This window comes from Cupressus sempervirens, chromosome 1, assembly GCF_028749045.1.
Source record: "Cupressus sempervirens isolate cs-2001-9-10 chromosome 1, ASM2874904v1, whole genome shotgun sequence".
NCBI classification, from domain to species: Eukaryota; Viridiplantae; Streptophyta; class Pinopsida; order Cupressales; family Cupressaceae; genus Cupressus; species Cupressus sempervirens.
Window position 1 is genome coordinate 898,698,887 of NC_143118.1, and position 20,460 is coordinate 898,719,346.

General features: G+C 38.1%; 1 protein-coding gene across 1 annotated transcript in view; it reads left to right on the forward strand.

The window, feature by feature from the left end:
- The window catches only part of NOV (Histidine kinase-, DNA gyrase B-, and HSP90-like ATPase family protein), a 192,601-nt gene that overhangs the window by 63,208 nt on the left and 108,933 nt on the right, over positions 1–20,460 (forward strand). The window lies entirely within an intron of this gene.

The window sequence follows — 20,460 nt, forward strand, 5'->3', positions numbered from 1 at the left end:
ACAATGAAGAAGTAGAAGAGTTCTCCAATCCAAGCATGTCCAAATGAGAGGCCCAGCCCTCTATTTATTCACTTTTCTAAGAAGTTGCTAGAACTTCTAGAAACATCCTTTATAATTTCTCATTATAATGCACTTTTTTATAATAAAGTAATTTTATAAAATAAAAAGTGCAACTCAAATTAAAATTATAACATGTGGGCCCCAATATCACATAATGATAAAATATAACCTCTTAACACTTCTTCAAGAGCAAGATATGACTATCTGATGCCTACGAGAGTCTGGAATAGGCAAATCCATGATCAATGCCATGTCGAACTAACGAGGGGACATTACAGTCCGCCCCTCCTGAAATTGCTTGGCCTCAAGCAATCTCAACGCCGGGTGCTGCAAAATAGCCTCCCCCTCCCAAGTAGCATCCTCAACAGGTAAATCTTTCCACTTAACCAAGTATTCTCTGATCACCCTTCTACGAAGCTGCTTTTCTCTGCTCTCCAGGATGGATTCTGGTACTAAAATCAATTTTCCCTCATCGTCTAAAGGAGGTAATACTGCAGAAGGCACCACATTCTGACCCAACGCCTTCTTGAGGCGTGACACATGAAACACATTGTGCACTCTGCTGTCTGCGGGAAGCTCCAACTCATAAGCCACTTCACCAACTCGCCTGATAATCCTGAATGGTCCATAATAGCGTGGCTTAAGTTTCTCTGCCCCACTCTTCTTAAGAGTAGATTGCCTGTATGGCTGCAACATGAGGTAAACCATATCATCTACCTCAAAACTACGCTCAGTTCTCTTCTGGTTTGCATACTGCTTCTGTTGGTTCTGAGCTCTTGCAATATTGTCTTTGAGGGTAGCAACTATATCCTTACTCTCCTGTAATAATTCACCTGCACTGGGTACCCGGCTGTCACTCAACAACAAATCCAAGAAACTAGGTGCTTCATAACCGTAAAGTGCCATGAAGGGTGTCATCTGTATAGTCATATGATATGTAGTATTGTAACAATACTCGCAGAGATATATCCATCTGACCCAAGCTCGCTGCTGAGCTGCCACATAATTCCTTAAATACCCTTCCACCCATTTGTTCACAATTTCTGTCTGACCATCGGTTTGTGGGTGATAGCTAGTGGTGGGTGTAAGCTCCGTGCCACATAACCGGAATACCTCCTGCCAAAAGTGACTCATGAAACGGCTATCCCTATCACTCACAATGTTCTGAGGCAAGCCGTGCAATCTGAAAACCTCCCGAAAGAAAACCTCTGCCACCTGAGCTGCTGAATGTGTAGTGGTGATAGGAAAGAAATGAGCATATTTCGTTAATCTATCTACCACCACATAAATGCAATCTCGTCCTTGTACCTTGGGCAAACCTGTGATAAAGTCCATGGAGATGCATTCCCACTTCCTGTCGGGAATCGGAAGTGGCTGTAGGGGCCCTGCCGGATAGCTGTGTTCTTGTTTGTTTTGCTGGCAAACAAGACACTCTCGAACATACTGAAAAACATCAGCTTTCAGCCCCTTCCAAGTGAACCGCTCTCGAACTGACTTGTAAGTCTTGAAGTACCTGGGATGGCCTGCTGTCGGTGAGTCGTGAAGTGCTCTCATAATCAGTTGCTTAACCTTCGATCCTGGGACCAGGTAAATCCTGTTCTTGTAAATGATCAAATCATCCACAAGTGTGTATCTAGTATCAATCACTGTTCCCTCTACTATATCGGAGGCCCATGTATCCCTGGCATACTCTGCTATAATCAAGTGTCGCCAATCCTCTGATATCTGAACCATAAGAGTGAGGTGTGGCCTTCGAGATAGAGCATTTGCAACAACATTCTAAGTTCCCTTGACATATGAGATGTCAAAATCATATGCCTGCAACTTACTTACCCACTTTTGTTGGCGATCATTCAGGTCCTGCTGTCCCAAGAAATACCTCAGACTGTTATGATCAGTTTTAATACAAAACTTGCTACCCACAAGATATTGTCTGAATTTGGCCAAAGCATGCATGATGGCCAACATCTCCTTATCATATATACTGAATGAACGCTCAGGGCCTCTGAGCTTCCTGCTCTCATAAGCTATGGGGTGCTTATTCTGCATAAGTACAACACCTACTCCCTCTCCAGATGCATCACATTGAAGCTCAAATGGCTTCGTGAAATCAGGTAATGCTAGAACTGGGCACGTAGTCATTATCTCCTTAAATCTCATAAAACAGTCCTGTGCCTTCTGAGTCCACACAAATTCCCCTTTTTTCAGTAAATCTGTCATGGGAGCTGCATGTCGTGAGTAGCCACTGACAAACCTGCGATAAAAACCACATAAACCAAGGAACCCCCTCAACTGTGTAAGGTTCTCTGGTGGAGGCCAATCAACAATAGCGCGAATTTTTTCAGGATCCATCCGCACTCCCTCTGCACTAATGATGTGTCCTAAATATAACAGCTCGGTCATCCCTAAGTCACATTTGGACTCCTTTGCGTACAAGGACTCCTTCTGTAGAATGCTCAACACCGTCTCCAAATGCTCTAGATGCTCCTGCCATGATCGGCTATAGATCAAAATGTCATCAAAAAACACCAGCACGAATTTCCTCAACTGATGGTGGAAAACTCTGCTCATAGTGGACTGGAAAGTGGCAGGTGCATTGGTCAGACCGAAAGGCATGACTACAAACTCAAAGTGCCCACAATGACATCTGAAAGCAGTTTTCTCAATATCCTGTTCACGGACTCTGATCTGGTGATATCCTGATCTCAAATCAATTTTCGTGAAATAACAGGCCCCATGCAATTCATCTATCAACTCATCAATGCGAGGAATAGGATACCTGTTCTTAATGGTTCTCTTATTTAATGCCCTGTAATCAATACACATCCGAAGCGTTCCATCCTTCTTTTTTACCAAAACAACAGAAGATGCAAAAGGTGACTTACTAGGTCGGATGTGCCCCATAGCTAGCAACTCCTCAATGGTCCTTTCGATCTCATCCTTGAGTCGCTTTGGATGTCGATATGGTGTGATCATGATAGGTTTAGCACCTTCCTCTAGTTCAATAATATGCTCAATACCACTGTCCGGTGGCCTGCCTGGTGGAATCTCACTGAATACCTTTTCGTACTTAATCCTCAACTTCTGAATATCAGGATGATATCCCGCCTTATGTTGCTCCTCCTGTGTAGGTATCAAAGTACAAACTGCTGCCCACTCTATATCATTATGCCTAGTTAACCTCTCCAGCCGCCTAAATGAGATAGTCCTGATGTCTCCATTACGGATAGCCTTTAGCACATGAATTCTACCATTCATTTCGAATTGTATCTCCATATCCTCTAATCTCAGGGTAACCACCTTCAATGAATGTAGCCACTGCATCCCAAGTACTATGTCCATGTCACCCATGTTGACCACATGATAATCTGCCTTAAACTCATAATTGTTCAATCGCAAAGGTAAGTCTCGTACCATCCTGTCACAACGAAGAGTGTATCCATCAGCTACCTTGACTCTTAGTCCTTCGAATTCCTCAGTAATGAGTCCACGCTTCTCTACAAATCGTGCATCAATGAAATTATGCGTGGCACCTGTGTCCAACAATGTAATAACCTTCTGTCCAGCCAGGACTCCCCGAAGTCTGAAAGATCCCTCTCTCTGGATACTAGACAGTCGTGCTTCCTGTAAATGTAGCTCTGTTTCCTACCTTTGCCCTGCACTGTCTATCTCCTGCTCTCCCTCTGCTTCATCAGGATCCTCATCATGATGTTCTGAACCATCTGAATCTGAGCCTTCGTAATAAGCCCACATTGCCCGGTTAGCCTTCCCTTTTGGCCTCATAGAACAGTCATGGCCGTACTCATACGGGCCTTTGCAATAGAAGCATAGCTTCTTCCTACGTAAGTCATTAAGTGTCTCCTTGTCCAGCCTCTTACTTTCTTCCTTAGGTAGCTGTACCTCTCTATGAAAGGGTTTCCTGTCCTTATCTTTTCCTGAAGGGAAACTCTTTGCCTGAAATTTATTTTTAGAAGCTGAAGAGGAATCCATGTCACGAGCTTTCTTAATGGCTTCCTGCAAAGTGGGAGGGTTGAGAGCTTTAATCCACCCTCTCAACGGATCAATTAACCCATCCATAAATAAAACCAATAGCCTTCGTTCAGATACATCTGTTACTAACACTGCAAGTTTCTGAAACTCTGAAATGTATGTTTCCAATGAGCCCCACTGTTTAAGCTGGGCTAATTCCTTGAAATGGAGTTCTAGATCTTTCTTATCAAAACGTTCAATCAGTCGCTCCGTAAACTCCACATATGAGGTAATGTGTGCATGACCCATAGTGATCATACCATGATGCCACCATTCGTGTGCTAACCCATCCAGGTGAATTGCTGCATACTTAATAGCTTCTTCCTCAGACATAGGATTCAATTGAAAGTATGTGTCAAGCTTTTGAACCCAAGCTCTTGCTGTAGACTTCCCCAAGCCATCATAATATGGTAACTGTAGTTTTCCTACTTTCTTTCGTAGCTCATAGTTCTGAGTCCTGTCTTGTCCACGGGGCATATGCTTCATCCGCACATCCATATACTCTCTAAAGGTGATTGCAGCTGTAAAATCTGGTCCTCCTGCTTCCCAATCTCTCCTCAGCTGATCCTGTATGTCAGTGATCTGGGGTTCTGGTACCGGCTGCTCTGGAGTTCTAGGAAGGAACGTAGGAATCATAGGTCTCGAACTTACTGTCCGAGCTTGCTGGGGGGCATGACCGAAATTGTTCCCAATTTGTTCGCCTCCATTATGTCTCTCATCCTGATTATTCCCATTCTGATTATTCCCATTTTGATTGTGACCATTCTGATTATTTCCTCCTCCTATGTTAGTGTTCAACCCCATTTGTCGAGCCATCATTTGCATCATAAGCTCCATTCTCTGATTCTGTTCTTGTGCTCTTTGTTCAGCTAATCGCTGTCCCTGTGCCAGGGTGTCTAATAACTGTAAAAATCTTTCCTCTTGCGGATCTGGACCGGCATTCCCGCCTCTATCCATATTGTAGTCGTAGTCTTGATCAAAAAATACCTCCCCTGTGTTTGTATGATTGGATTCTATGTCCACCTGGATAGATGAGCTAGACTGTTCGTTCTGCAGGTCAGAAATCCTATCTTGTCTTGCTTTGGTATTGCGAAAATTATAAGGCCTTTGTCGCATGCTCTGATTTTAGTGTTTTGACATTTCGTCAAACACTTTCCCTCCTATCCAGCTGTTCCAAATTCCCTATAAGACCTCCACAGGATGGCAGGACTTATAGCTCTGATACCACTGTAATGACCCTCACTATAAAGGCCACAGAAACCCTCAAACTGAACTTAGGAATTTTGTCAAACACTTGGCGTGTAACAGTAACAATATTCAGAATATGGTAATTTCAGATTTGATACTTTCAGAATATAATCACAGAATTACAATATATATAAAGCCATTGAACTATATTTCAATTACAATGTAATAAATTCTGAAATTATTTTATTACCAATTCTGGACTGATTAGTACAATGACTGTATGACAGCAAATTTACCCAAAAATTGACATATATTTCAGAATGCAAGAACCTGGTTTGAAGAACTATGGAAGAACACCACGTTTTGCTGCAGATCGTTGATGAAGACCTCCTACCGCACCCCCAAACTGTCCTTAATTTGCTGCTGCTGCCCAAACTAGCAGGGCCGTACCAGGCCGTACCTGTACGGCTGCTGAAATAAAATAATATTAGGGTTTTGGGACCCCCAAATGCAAGGAAAATGGGCGCCTAGGGTTAGGTAGTAACCCTGTAAAACCATAAAAAATAACTCCAAAGGGTTGAGGAGATATGAGCAATTATGTGGTTCCGAACCCTGCTTTGCCAATTCTGAAAATGCACTTATTCTGTCTTCAAACTCTTGTCAAATGCTTCTCCAATGATAGGGCAAATCTGAAATCCTTATTCCAACCAAAAACAAACCCTAACAATGAATTCTCAATAAGCTCCAATGAGATGGCTGAATACCAACTCCAATTATGCAACAATTCAGGTGATATTTCACACCCTCAAAGTCGCCAATCCAAGGGAGTGATTCGTTCCCAAAGATCGAATAATTTGCAGATCCAAAGTCCACAAATGTCTTCACAATGAAGAAGTAGAAGAGTTCTCCAATCCAAGCATGTCCAAATGAGAGGCCCAGCCCTCTATTTATTCACTTTTCTAAGAAGTTGCTAGAACTTCTAGAAACATCCTTTATAATTTCTCATTATAATGCACTTTTTTATAATAAAGTAATTTTATAAAATAAAAAGTGCAACTCAAATTAAAATTATAACATGTGGGCCCCAATATCACATAATGATAAAATATAACCTCTTAACACTTCTTCAAGAGCAAGATATGACTATCTGATCCGTAGAATTGACTCTCTTTCCACACCATTTGCCTACGAGAGTCTGGAATAGGCAAATCCATGATCAATGCCATGTCGAACTAACGAGGGGACATTACACATAGGGATTCGCAAGAAAATTCACATTCTCATCATCATCTCCAACTGCTGAAAGATCATTTGAACCAAACATGGTTCTACTTATGCTAGATGCACCACGTGCCACACTATCATCATCACCGTCTCCGACTGTAATAAGATCATGAAGTGTTGTATCCAAATTTGCACACTCAGGGGATACATCCCAAAGCTTTGTTGCCCCTTGTAATGATCATTCTTACGTGACAGAAGACGCAAGTTGGTGTGGACAAAGACCAAGTCCTCAGCTTTCTTGGAGCCCAACCGGTTGCACTTCACTGAATGGATAAAGGAGTATGTTCTAAAAATGGATTGTGACATGTGGTTGTTTGTCACAAACATCTGTATGTCCTCCCCCTCTTAGTATATTTTCTTCACCCAATCTGTTTGAGTGCCAATCCTTTGCATGATCAAGTTAAGGGAGTGAACAATGCATGGGGTCCAAAAGATATGCTCATACCGACTCTCAACTAAAGCACCTGCACCCCTGCAATTTTCGGCATTGTCTGTGACCACCTGTACCACATTCTCACTACCCACCATCTCGATGGCCTCGATGAGAATTCTAGAAATGAATTCAGAATCCTTCACTTGCCCCTCACAATCAATAGCCTTCAAAAACATTGCCCCTTTGGGGGAAACTACAATCACATTAATTAGTGGTCGGTTTCTTGTATCCTTCCAACCATTTGACACAATACTTAGACCCCAAGTTTTCCAAGAGTTTTTGATTGGTTGAAGGTCTTTCTTTATATGTGTCCTCTCTTGTTGCAATAGAGTCATACGCACCTTTTCATACACTGGGCTTGTGTAGTTAGTTGGTGATTCTTTGATTGCTGCTACCATTTCCTTCCAATACAGCAATCTCACCAAGTTGAAAGGAAACCCATTTGCATAGAGGCAACGTGCAATAGCTTCATCAATGTGGTCTCTTGCCTCCATTTTAAATGCGGTGTGCAATGGGCCTCTTTTGTGGGTTGAAATTCCCACTTCTTCCTCATCCTCTGCTGGCACAGGTACTTGCAAGAATGGGTGTTGGACGATGCAATTGGTTTAGTGGGTGCATGCATCTTGCTCTTTGAGGATGGACCTTGATAGTAGCTTTTTTTAGATCTATTGATCAATGCATCAACAGCTTCTTGTTCTCTTACAAATGAAAGTATTTATGCACTAGTCTTCCTAGTACCCTTTTTTGCCTTTGCACATTCCAAATCCTTTGCTAGTAGGGCCCATAAAATGAAGCTTCACTCGGGAATATGAGCTATTGAAAGGTTTTCCTTTGTTACTTTGACAATAATTGCACTTCCAATAGTATGAGCCACATCCTGCAACCTGTGATATCCGTGTTGTATGTCTCCACAAAGGAGAACCTGTATCAGTTTTGAAATTATCAGTCCCTTCCCCTTCTTGGCCCCCCACTGAACTTTGGCTAGCACTACCACTGGTTTCCATTCTTGCCTAGTTTTTTGCAACCTATTCTATAAGAAAATAAATAAATTTTAATTAGGTCCTAACAACTATGAACATCATGCATACAAGTGGAAAGAAGTGAGAAAAAACTACTAAAATAGATACCCAAACTTGCTTCTACATATTTTTCAAAAATTTTTTTTGAAAAAAAAAATTGACAAAATTCATCAAAAACTCTAAAAAACTCTAAGAATGGGATTGATCACTTACCTTGAATGATTTAAACTCTTTTGAGAAAGCTATCTCTCGCTCTTTGATCAATCCTCTTCGAAAATGTTGAACTTGGTTTCACAATGACAATGCAAACTAGAGACCAAATGAGAAGTGGCTGTAGGTGCAAACAAAGTTCCAAAATGAGTTGTGAATGCTTCAATATTCACCTTTAGGGTCGTTTTAGGGTTTCATAGCAAAAAAACCCTGAAAAATGCAATGACAACATGTGTTGAATGGGCAAGTTAAGTGGTTTTTTTGTTTTTTAATGTTTTGTTTGGGCCTTTTGGCCGTTGGGCCCGCAGGGCTTCCGGATGCATCTGGAATTCGTCCGCATTGGATGCGGAAGCCTAGCCTATACCACACGAATCGGTATCTTAGCTTTTAAAGAATTGACAATGCTCCCTCTGAAGACTTGAACGATGGATTCCTTCTATCGCAATTTGTAAAAATAGCAATATCTGCCAAAGCAAATTTAATACTACTGATCATTAAACGATGGCATGAATAATATTTATGCCTGCCACAAATCGCAGGTTTGAAGTGAAGTGCCATATACAAAAAACATGGTCTGGCAAATGGTAATGTGTTGATTTGGATGTTATTTTAGCATAATCTTATTATAATCTTGGGTCATGAGAAATATTAAATCCTTTGACAAAACTGTGAAAATTTCTCGCCGATTAATTGACACTAGGTAGATACCAAAGATAAAAGGCATATATATCAGGTAAATATGCACACACAATGAATTTGATGTTGATCTTTCTTCACCATGGCTCTGATACCATGTTAAGTTTATTAAATTTATATCAGACTTATGAATGAATGAATGAAAGATTTTTAATGACGTCCACGAGGCCATAAGCCTAAGGGACCCCCATAAAACTCCTAGTCAGTCTGATGTGATTTCTCCAGCCTGTCTCTTTTGTTGTGAATCTGCATAAGTAAAATGGCCCCCTTGAGGAGTCTGGTCCTTCGAAAAGGTCTTTTATGCAATCCTTTCTATATGCAGAATAAACTCAGACTAAGACTTAAACAAATCTGAATACCAAAGATCATATAATGTTGGCACGATACTAAAATACTTTTGTCTTCAAGTCTGAAAATCACCGATTCAAGGAAGGAGAGTATTTATCAATTTCAATATCCCTTTTCATGAAATCGGCTCAAGTATATATATATATATATATTATTGTGGGACATGTCATGAAGGGCCATGGCATGCCTTTTCACCAAGCGTTCCTTCCAAGAGGTCCGATTACCAGTTGGTTTAGTTAATGCAATAACAACATGGAATCGGCCGGTCTGCTACTTATAATTATTCATTATACAATGTATTGCTGTGCATAACATTAGATCATTTATTCGACCTTAAGAATAAATGAAATACGATCCTTTCCTGATCTATAGCACGAAGTTTATATAACTGCCAATGATCATTTACTTGATACGTGGCAAGAGAAGATGAATGAATTCTGATTACACAGATTTAATACTTGAGTTGTAGTTTCAATCACATACAAGGATGATGGTTTTTCAAAGCATTTAGAATGATTATTCTTATGGGCACAATCAGTGTGTATGTATGTATGTATGTCAGTTCACAAAGCATTTAGAATGATTATTCTTATGGGCACAATTAGTGTGTATGTATGTCAGTTCACATAGTGAACTGACATACATACACACATACTCATTAAAAATTATCAGACCAATCATGCTTATATCTGACCGAAGCTACTATGCATCAACATATTAGTTTGGTTATTTTACCAGGCAACAGTATTGACTTCTGTTGTTCTCTTATACCATCCAAGAAATAAGAGCGGCCATTTTTGAACATGCTGGCAAGAGCGGCAATTTTGTTATGTTTTCGTATTCTTTTCTGCAGTGATATTCAAAAAGGCATCGAGGAAGTTATGGTGTGTCGATTAAAACAAAAGAGACATGTTTTGGAGTTGTTCGCATATGCAGAGATTTATGTGATGCTCAACTACTCCAGTTTTATTTTTTGTCAGTATATTGCTGAAAGTTATTGAATCTTTTCTTCAGGCTTGGAACGTGTTAATGTTTTTATAGCTTCGTCGAATAAAACATAAAGTATAAATATAACTAACAACTTCTTGATTAAATATTATAGATATATACATCTGCAGATATTATATTATATAATATATATGAATCAATAAAAGTGAAAACGTTATTATTGACTGCTCGTATTATGAGTTAGTTAAGGTATATAACTGCAGACTGATTATATTATAATCTATGATGGTGAGTATTGAGTCACGCACAATAGAGGTGACTCCAGTATGAGTCACGCCTATTGGTCATGACTCATAGTCACCGTATCAACACTTATATATATGGTTTCCTCCACTGATCTTAAGACACAGCGAACACATAACATAACCCATTCTTCAAGTATGTATCAGTGACGGTATCACATATATATATCTCTGCCATATACATATATCTTTGCAGTTCGTGGTCATTATATTTGTTATAAGTTCTGATCTTAATACAATGACATTGTTATTTGAAAGGACATAAATCAGATTCTTATTTGAAGAAAGCAATCTGGATAGTATTTCTATAACAATCTGAATACACTAACATGGTATCAGAGCAGGTTTAAAGAAAAGGTCAGATCAAGATTATTGAAGAATTTCATAGTTTATTAAATCACACTATTTTAAAATGGTAAATGGCATGAGACTTGAAGATAGACTTGAAGGTGCTTCTGATTTTGAAGCATGGAAATTTCGAATGATGCTAGTTTTGAAAAAGCATGATCTATTAACTATTGTGAGTTCTCCTAAACCTGACAAAGACAACGAAAAGGTTCAGTGGGAAAAGGACAACACAAGAGCAATGGAGTTATTGGTAGATGGAGTGAAAAATCACTTACTACCTATTATCACCAAGTTGAACTCTGCTTATGATATGCTAGAAGCACTAGAAGACATGTTTGAAATTAACAACACTAGTAGGCGTCTTACTCTGAAGAATCAACTTGCTACTATAAAAATGAATAAAGGAGAAACCATTACCTCATACCTTATGAGGATAACAGAATTAAGAAACCAACTTTTAACAATTGATCACATTTATGATAGCAAGTAGTTGACTATGGTAACATTAAATGGACTCCTTGCTTCATGGGAAAATTTTAGACAAGGAGTGTGTGCTCGTTCCAAACTTCCTAAATTTGATTGACTAAAGGCTGACTGCATTCAAGAAGAATGTAATTCTAATATCTAAAGGAATTGGTAATGAATCTAAAAATGAAGACTTTCAGGCTCTCACCACTAAATTAAAAGGAAAACGGGCAAATATTCGCACAAGAGACAAAGAGACTACTCCAAAGTACAATGTTATAGATGCAACAACTATGGGCACACTGCAACAATATGTCCTGACTGACTTAAACATCAAGCCTCTTTTGCTGACGTCAGTAATCCAAATTTGAATTCAAAGAATTCTCCTTTCTAAATGAGTTAATGTAATATTGGTTTAAGAGGGAGTTCAAAAAAAATAAAATTCAATTATCATTTAATGTCAAGGTAAAACTTGGTATGTTGTAATTATTGAGAAGAGGCTCAAATTATTTGATAATTGTACTAATGAATTGTTTTTATATGGTCCCTGTGTACATCACGAGGAAGTGACGATTTCAACATGATTATCACTTGTGATTGTAGAAGTTATTGAAAGATGACAATCTTACGATAACTTAATTTCTATTATTATAGGTCACACATTGCATGGTGGATTAAGTTCCCTAAACAAACCATGGCCATCTATTGTGATAAGACATATTTATGATGTTTGAAGCAGATCACAATAGATGATACAAATTGCATGGTGGATTAAGTTCCTTAAACAGACCATGCCCATCTATTGTGATAAGACATATTTATGATGTCTGAAGTAGATCACAATAGATGATACAAATTGCATGGTGGATTATGTTCCTTAAATAGACTATGACCATCTATTGTGATAAGACATCTTTATGATGTCTGAAGCAGATCACAATAGATGATACAAATTGCATGGTGGATTAAGTTTCTTAAACAGACCATGGCTTTCTATTATGATCGACATCTTATGATGTTTGAGTTATATCATGATGAATATCTTCTGACCAGAGATACTTCCTTTGTTGATATAATGTTGAGATTATATCTCGTTTGGTATTTATCCTTCCTAACTAAGAGGGAGTGTTAATGTTTTTATAGCTTCGTTGAATAAAACATAAAGTATAAATATAACTAACAACTTCTTGATTAAATATTATAGATATATACATCTGCAGATATTATATTATATAATATATATGAATCAATAAAAGTGAAAACGTTATTATTGACTGCTCGTATTATGAGTTAGTTAAGGTATATAACTGCAGATCGATTATATTATAATCTATGATGGTGAGTATTGAGTCACGCACAATAGAGGTGACTCAAGTATGAGTCACGCCTATTGGTCATGACTACAGACCGATTATATTGTAATCTATGATGGTGAGTATTGAGTCACGCACAATAGAGGTGACTCAAGTATGAGTCACGCCTATTGGTCATGACTCATAGTCATCGTATCAACAGTTATATATATGGTTTCCTCCGCTGATCTTAAGACACAGCGAACACATAACTTAACCTAGTCTTCAAGTATGTATCAGTGACGATATTACACATATATATCTCTGCCGTATACATATATCTTTGCAGTTCGTGGTCATTATATTTGTTATAAGTTCTGATCTTAATACAATGACATTTTTATTTGAAAGGACATAAATCAGATTCTTATTTGAAGAAAGCAATTTGGATAGTATTTCTATAACAATCTGAATACACTAACAAGACGTTATTAAGTTGCTTTTATATTATCATTGTGTATGAGTTAAATCTCAGTTGGTGCATGAGAGTTAGCTCTGTTCTGCGAATATGACAAACTTTTCGAAAAACCCAAAAAATGCAAGAAATACGACCGTCCGAATATGCAGGCCTCTCGCGAAATATATAGCACCCCCTCTATAGACAGCCCGAAACCCTAGCAAAACACTGGATAAAGTGGATTCAATTTTGCGCTCATCTCACAAAAAAGGTTTCTGCAAATTTTAACTACGCTGTTAACACTTCAAATGCGTTCTCCATTTCAGAGGGGACATAGGATCTGGAACCCCAGTTTAAATGACAAAAATTTCTCAATCCTGGGTCCATCGCAGTATCGAATCAGGTGGATAGATCGAAAAAGACAAAAAGGCAAATACTATCATCGCCAAAGAACAATGTCAGCAATCAAACCAGCCAGGACACAAACCGGGTTTTTTTGCAATCTTCCCCCCGAATTCAAGTTCATAATGGTAATTCTTTGTTTAAATTGCATACTGTGGAAAGTGAACACCCCAACCCTCAGGATCTTTATACCCCCCGACTTGTAATCCTTTCCATGTTAAGCTTGGATAAACAAATCCACTTCTTCAACTCACCAAATATGCAAACCCTAACAATCAATCTTTATATGTCCAACAGACAGGTTTCCTTGCGGATCTCTCTACGGATCTGGTACCAGGAAATTCAAATCTCTTTGCTTCTCCCCTTTCCCCCAATATCTACATTCCCCCACATCGAAGAACACCGATCTCCAGCTTCCATCCTCTTCCCGACACACACCCTCTCTCGCCTCTCAGCCCTAATCCAATCAAGCCGAAAGAAAAAGTCCTGATTGTCAGTAATTAGGACAACGAAAATAAATGGCAGGAGTGCCAAGAAGTTGGCGTTTTTGCTTTTTGGAATTGGCCAAGATCAGAAATGCATAATCTCATTATTTGGATTGAGGACTTCTGCAATTCCCAGGTAAGTATTTCTCACTATTCAGATAGACTAATTTTTATTCAATGTTGCAATAAGTATGTTAAGAAAGACTTTCTCTATGTCTCTGTTAAGAAAGACTTTCTCTATGTCTCTGATTGCTTCTTTAAAGGTTATGCAGTAAATTTTTTTGATTGGATTCTTGACTGTAAGGAAGAAAATTAAAATTTTTTAATTCCAACATGGATCTCTATTAACTCCATCCCTCCAGAACTAAAGCAAATGGAAATTATTAGGAAATTAGGCTCTTCAACTGGAGACCTAATTGGCATAGATGCCTCATTTAAATTTTGTAATAACATCAAATTATTGGTAAATTGTAAAGTTAACAACAAGGAATTCAATCCCATCAAAATAATAACTAACAGATCTCTATATAAACTAAAAATACATAGTTGTGAAGCAAAAATCTCAAAGATTATCAGACTAGATGATGAGAGGAAAATTACCTTCAAAAAGCTTCAAACTACCACAGATCTTATGGCTACATTCCCCATGATGAAAATAAGAAATCAGAGAATGAATCAAAAGGAAGACTAGTTGAGCAAGGTAATCCAAAGGCTACTCAAATCACAACAGAGAAACTAAATGCAGAAACAACTAATGAAGCAGAAGGTAAGACAATCGAGTCAGGAACAAAAGACAGCAGCAGACCCCCTCACACCTCTCAGGATAATCAGAAGAAGGCACTAAAGTCAGTACAAGAAAATAAAAAGGAAATTCCCCAAAATTTGGTAGCAGGAAACCTCCCAAGATCAGTTAAGCATAAAGGTACTTTTGAATTATAAGATATACAAGAATCTAAAGGAATCAGGTCTAGTCTGATAATGCAGCCTAAGCAAAATGATCTTAGTCTCAAAGATCATAGCAGGGTAAGGAATGTTACCTCATAGAGCATGGCTAACATAAAAAGTCGGAATACAATGATTAGCAGAAAAACATGGAAGACAAAATTAGAGAAAGCAAAGAAGGGTAAGTGCCCAAAAGCATCAAATGAGGAAAGGAATATATTGGAGATTGAGCCAAAAATCCAGGATAAAGAGATTCCTGGAAATACGCTTAGCAGGATAGAAGAGATTGAGAATATTCAACTATTCTCAGCCAAAGCCTCGGACGAGGAAATGACTAAACATATAGAGGATAAATTGGAAACACCGAAGCAATAGTTAGAAAAAACCACAAAGGAAACCAGAAATCCTGAGAACAAAGCAACAAATCTATTTACCGAATTTTGGCAGACGCCCCCTACTTGGAAAGCATCTCCAGAACACAACCTCAATGAGTATAAGACAAAGGATGATGAACAGAGTAAGAGTAAAGAAACCACAATTCAAGTATTCCAGGATTTTTTGAATAAGGATTTGGAAAAAGACGAAGACTATGAAGGGTCTATACTAAGTGAAACTGAAAAGGAAAACTTAGATCTTCTATCCGATGAATTAATCCAAGTTTTTGACTATGAGAATGTAGATAAGAGTAGTAGTTCACAGAAAGAGGACCTCATACAACGAGTTTTAAAGATAGGTGGAGATTAATACACTTATGAAGACCTAAGAAGAGATCTGATATCATTTGAAAAAGATGAAATAAACAGGAAATCCCCTCTGAGAACAAAATATAAAGTAACTACAGCAAGGGTTGATGGCACTGATGATAGTACTCCTCAGTTTTCTCAGGAATATGACAGTCTTACAAAGGATCAATCAGTGAAGGGAGCACAAATATTGCAAGCCATAAAGGATAAAGATGCAGTAGAAGGCAATCAATTTGAAACAGTCCTAAATGTACTAGGAAGCATAGAGCAGTTGGGTATCCTGAGGAACCAAGAAGGGATAGACTCACCAAATTACGGTAGAATTAAAGCCAAGAGAGGAAGGGAATCCCTCAAGGAACTTAGAGAAGCGGATGGACAGGCAAAGGAACAGCAAAAGATCAGTCATTTACTCTATGCTGGGAAGGGGAAGATCCTTCCCAAGGCAGCATGAAGATCACAACATGGAATGCTAGAGGCTTAAATCCCCTAGCAAAAAACGCATATTAAAACAGAACCTAAAACACTTTGAATCTGAAATTATTATATTACAATAAACAAAATTAAATAAAGAAGAAGGATTTAAGTTAGAAAAGAAACTAGGCAGTTGGAACAGTTACCTACATGAATCTAGAGGGGCCTCGGGAGGTCTAGGTATGATCTGGAATCCTAGGAAAGTCATATTGAATATTTTAAATTCAAACAAGTCATGGTTGAGTAGCAGAGTCAATAGTATCAAAACCAACCTACGATTTATCTTAATTAACATATATGGTCCAATCTCTAATAGTGATAAAAAACGTCTATGGGATGAAATTAGTACCTTCATCAACAATCATAACAATGAACTCATCCTGCTTGGAGGTGATTTCAGTACCATTTTAAATATAGATGAGAAATTCGGAGGCATCCAGCAAACCTCCCAAGCTACCAATGATTTTAAAAATTGGGCAGACCTTAACAATCTGATAGACATTCCATTTAATAATGGTAAGTATACGTGGAATAACAAAAGAAAAGATTTTACTTATATAGCTGAGAAATTAGATAGGTTTTTCCTCAAAGGAGCATTAAGTGAACTAAATTCCGAGATCCAAGCCTTAGTTCTCCCAATTGCAGGTTCAGATCACTATCCCGTTCATATTGAATTCTCTGAATCCAATAAACCAGTTAGAAATCCATTTAAGTGTGAAAAAATGTGGTTTTTAGACAACAACTTTATGGTACTTATTAAAGAATGGTGGATGCAAGAGAATTTTAAAGGTTCCAAAATGTACATCTTTGTCTCAAAAATGAAAATGATTAAAGAAAAGATACTTAAGTGGAATAATGAACACTTTAATAATATATTTAAAGATAAACTAGATATAGAAGAAAGTTTAAGGAAATTAAGCATAGAAGTAATTAAGAAAGGAATGAATAACAACAGCTATAATCTGGAAAAAGAAGAATCCATCCTGGCTAAAGAAGAAGTTTTTTGGAGACAAAAATCAAGAGAAAAATGGCTGGATGAAGGAGACTGAAACATAAAATTCTTTCATAATAGTACCTTGCAAAACAGAGCCAAAAGCAAAATTACAAAAATCAAAGACCCTTCTGGGTTCCACTATAGAAAATCCAGATAAAATAGCTGAGATCTTCGTTAATCATTTCCATAATATTTTAAATAATTATGACGGCTCAAATTTTGTAGCACAAACAAAAATGCTTGAAGCCATTCCTAGGCTGATCTCTTCAGAAGACAATAAATTATTAAATAGCCCTATCACCTTAGAAGAAGTTAGGCGAGTGGTCTTCGACATGAACCCAGATAAATCCCCAAGACCGGATGGATTCCAAGCTTTCTTTTACCAAAAATGCTGGGATATTATTGGTTTTGACATGTGGAAAGCCATCGAAGCAACAAGAAATGGCGGATCTATTTTATCCGAAATTAATAACACGTTCCTAACTTTGATACCCAAAAAAGAGGATCCTGAAACTCCAGGAGATTTCAGACCTATAGCCCTCTGTAATACCATTTATAATAAAGTATTATCTAAAATTCTTGCAAATCGTCTAAAACCTATTCTCCCCAAGATTATTTCAGAAGAACAAACTAGCTTTGTTCTAGGTAGATCTATTATAGGTGGCTTACTCATTATTCAAGAAGCGCTCCATTCGGCTAACAAAAACAAATTAGCAAGTATGCTCATGAAATTGGACATCCAAAAAGCATATGATATGGTTGATTGGAGATTTTTATGTAAAGTTTTAGAAGCCTTTGGATTTTCGCTCCAATGGACTAATTTCATCTATCAATGCATCTCTACAACTAAGATCTCAGTTCTTATTAATGGAACTCCCGAAGGTTTCTTCGGAACCTCAAGAGGTATCAGACAAGGTGACCCACTTTCTCTATTCTTATTTATTATTATGGCAAAAGCTTTTGGAAGGGCATTAACCAAATCTCATTTAGAAGGAAAAATAAATGGTATCACAGTTATTGGTAATGTCCCTAACATCACCCACGAACAGTATGCAGACGATACCATCCTACCCTGCGAAAGCTTAAAAAATGAGGCCCTTAGTATTAAAGCTATCATTCAGCAGTGCATGGAAGCCTCTAGTCAATAAGTGAATGCTGCAAAATCAGAAATCTTTTTCATTCACACCAAGCCTGAAAAGGAGGCTCAAATATGTAACATCATGGGCTACAAGAAAGGTTCATTTCCATGCAAATACTTAGGAATTGAACTAGAAAAAGGCAATAAATCCAACAAATTATGGCATAGTATTCTTAATAAATTGGATGCCCGGATAGGGGGATGGCAAGATAAATGGCTTACGAAAGCCGAGAAAGTCTCCAAAATTAGAGCAGTTCTATTTGCTCTCCCTACCTATCCTCTTTCTTGCCTCCCTCTAGCTAAACACATCAATAAGCCGAGGCCAAATTTAGGAGTTTTTTGTTGAACGACACAACTGAGTCTAACAAACTAGCTCTCATTAAGTGGGACAGCATTTGTAAACCTAAGGATTTAGGAGGTTTAGGAATTAAAAATTTAAGCTGGCAGAACGAAGCACTTGGGGCTAAACTTGTTTGGCGCCTATTTGAAGAAAGAGATAAAAAATGGGCCAAAGTGCTTTACAGCAAATACCTTAATCTAGCAGACCCTTATTCAATTTTCAGAATGCAGTCGCTTCCTAAAGGTTCCGAGAGTTGGAAATTTTTAGTTAAAAGTAGAGAACTCATAAGCAAATACCTTACCTGGGATGTTGGTAAGGGAGATGAGGCTCTGTTCTGGGAAGATTCTTGGGATGGGTACCCCCCAGTAGACAGTATGCGGATCCCAGGAAATCTTAAAGAGCAATTAGTAATAGCCTAGGGGAGCAAGGTCTGTGACTATAGAACTAAAGTAAACATTGACGAAATTTCAAGATGGGTTTGGAAATCAGTGGAAAATCTAAATATAGATCCAGCCGCAAAAAAAGCATTCGAAAATCTTATTCGAAATAGGAAAATCAAGCAATATGAGAGTAAAGATAAACTTATATGGGCTGCATCAAAGGATGGGAAGTATAGCGTCAAAAGTGGTTATAGAGTTATTACTCACTCCCATGACTGGGGAGAGGTAGACATTCCTTTTAATCTTTGTTGGGATGTGTCCTGCTTGCCTAAGGCAGGCTTCTTTTTATGGCTAGCATTCCATAACAAGAATCTTACATCTGATAGAATACGCAAGATGGATTTTAAAGGCCCTTCTAGATGTGTGCTTTGTAGGCAAGATGGTGAAGACACCAACTGTATCCTTTATAAATGCCCATATTCACATCAATGTTGGGATTGGCTCAGACAGATGCTAGGCTGGACAACCCCCATGCCATCATCCCTAATTGAGCTTCTCAAGGGATGGCCGACAGGTATTTGTAAGGGTGTATACAACAAAATTTTGAATATTAGTCCATCTATTCTTATGTGGGAAATATTGAAGGAAAGGAATAGAAGAATTTTCTGTAATTAGGATATGCAATAGATGTAATCCTCAATAAAATCGAAGCATGCATAGTTGAGACCTTAAATTCTCACCTTAGAAAATCTCCGCAAGAGGAGGGCTCATTCTCAAGATGGGATGGGTTAATGAAGAAAAACTGGAAGAACCTAATAAACCCCCCGCTTATATATAATAAAAAAAATAAAGAAGCAAGGGAAAACTACAGATGGACCCCCCCACCATCGGGATGGACCAAGTTAAATTTTGACGGTGCCTTAAGAGGTAATCCTGGGAAAGCAGGCATTGGGTGCATCATTAATAATGCTTCGGGTAAATGGATAGCAAAAAGAGCTAAATCCATAAACCCCACTACTAACAACCTTGCGGAATTGGAAGCTCTGCAAGAATGACTACAAATATGTCTAGATTTAGGAGTATCAAAGGTCATTATTGAAGGCGATTCTCAGATCGTCCTTAATGCCATTAGGAAATGCACTACTTCAAACTGGGTCCTTAATTCAAAACTGGAAGAAGTCCTCAGAATCCTGGACTGTTTCATAGACCCTCAAATTCTACATATTTATCGGGAAGGAAATAAGATGGCAGACCAGCTGGCTAACAAGGGCGTTGATGGTGAAGATTTTTTATTGTCCAACATTTTATAGCTTCGTTAGGTATCTAGGCTTTGCAAGTTTAGTCCCCACTCTCAACCTTAAATTATTCAATTAGTAATCTAATTCCACCCCATATAAAATTGAAATAATACTTTTTAATCTCCCAGTTATATCTTTGGATTCGTATTTTTTCTTTTTTTTCTTTTCTTGTTTTATTCCTTAGCCCA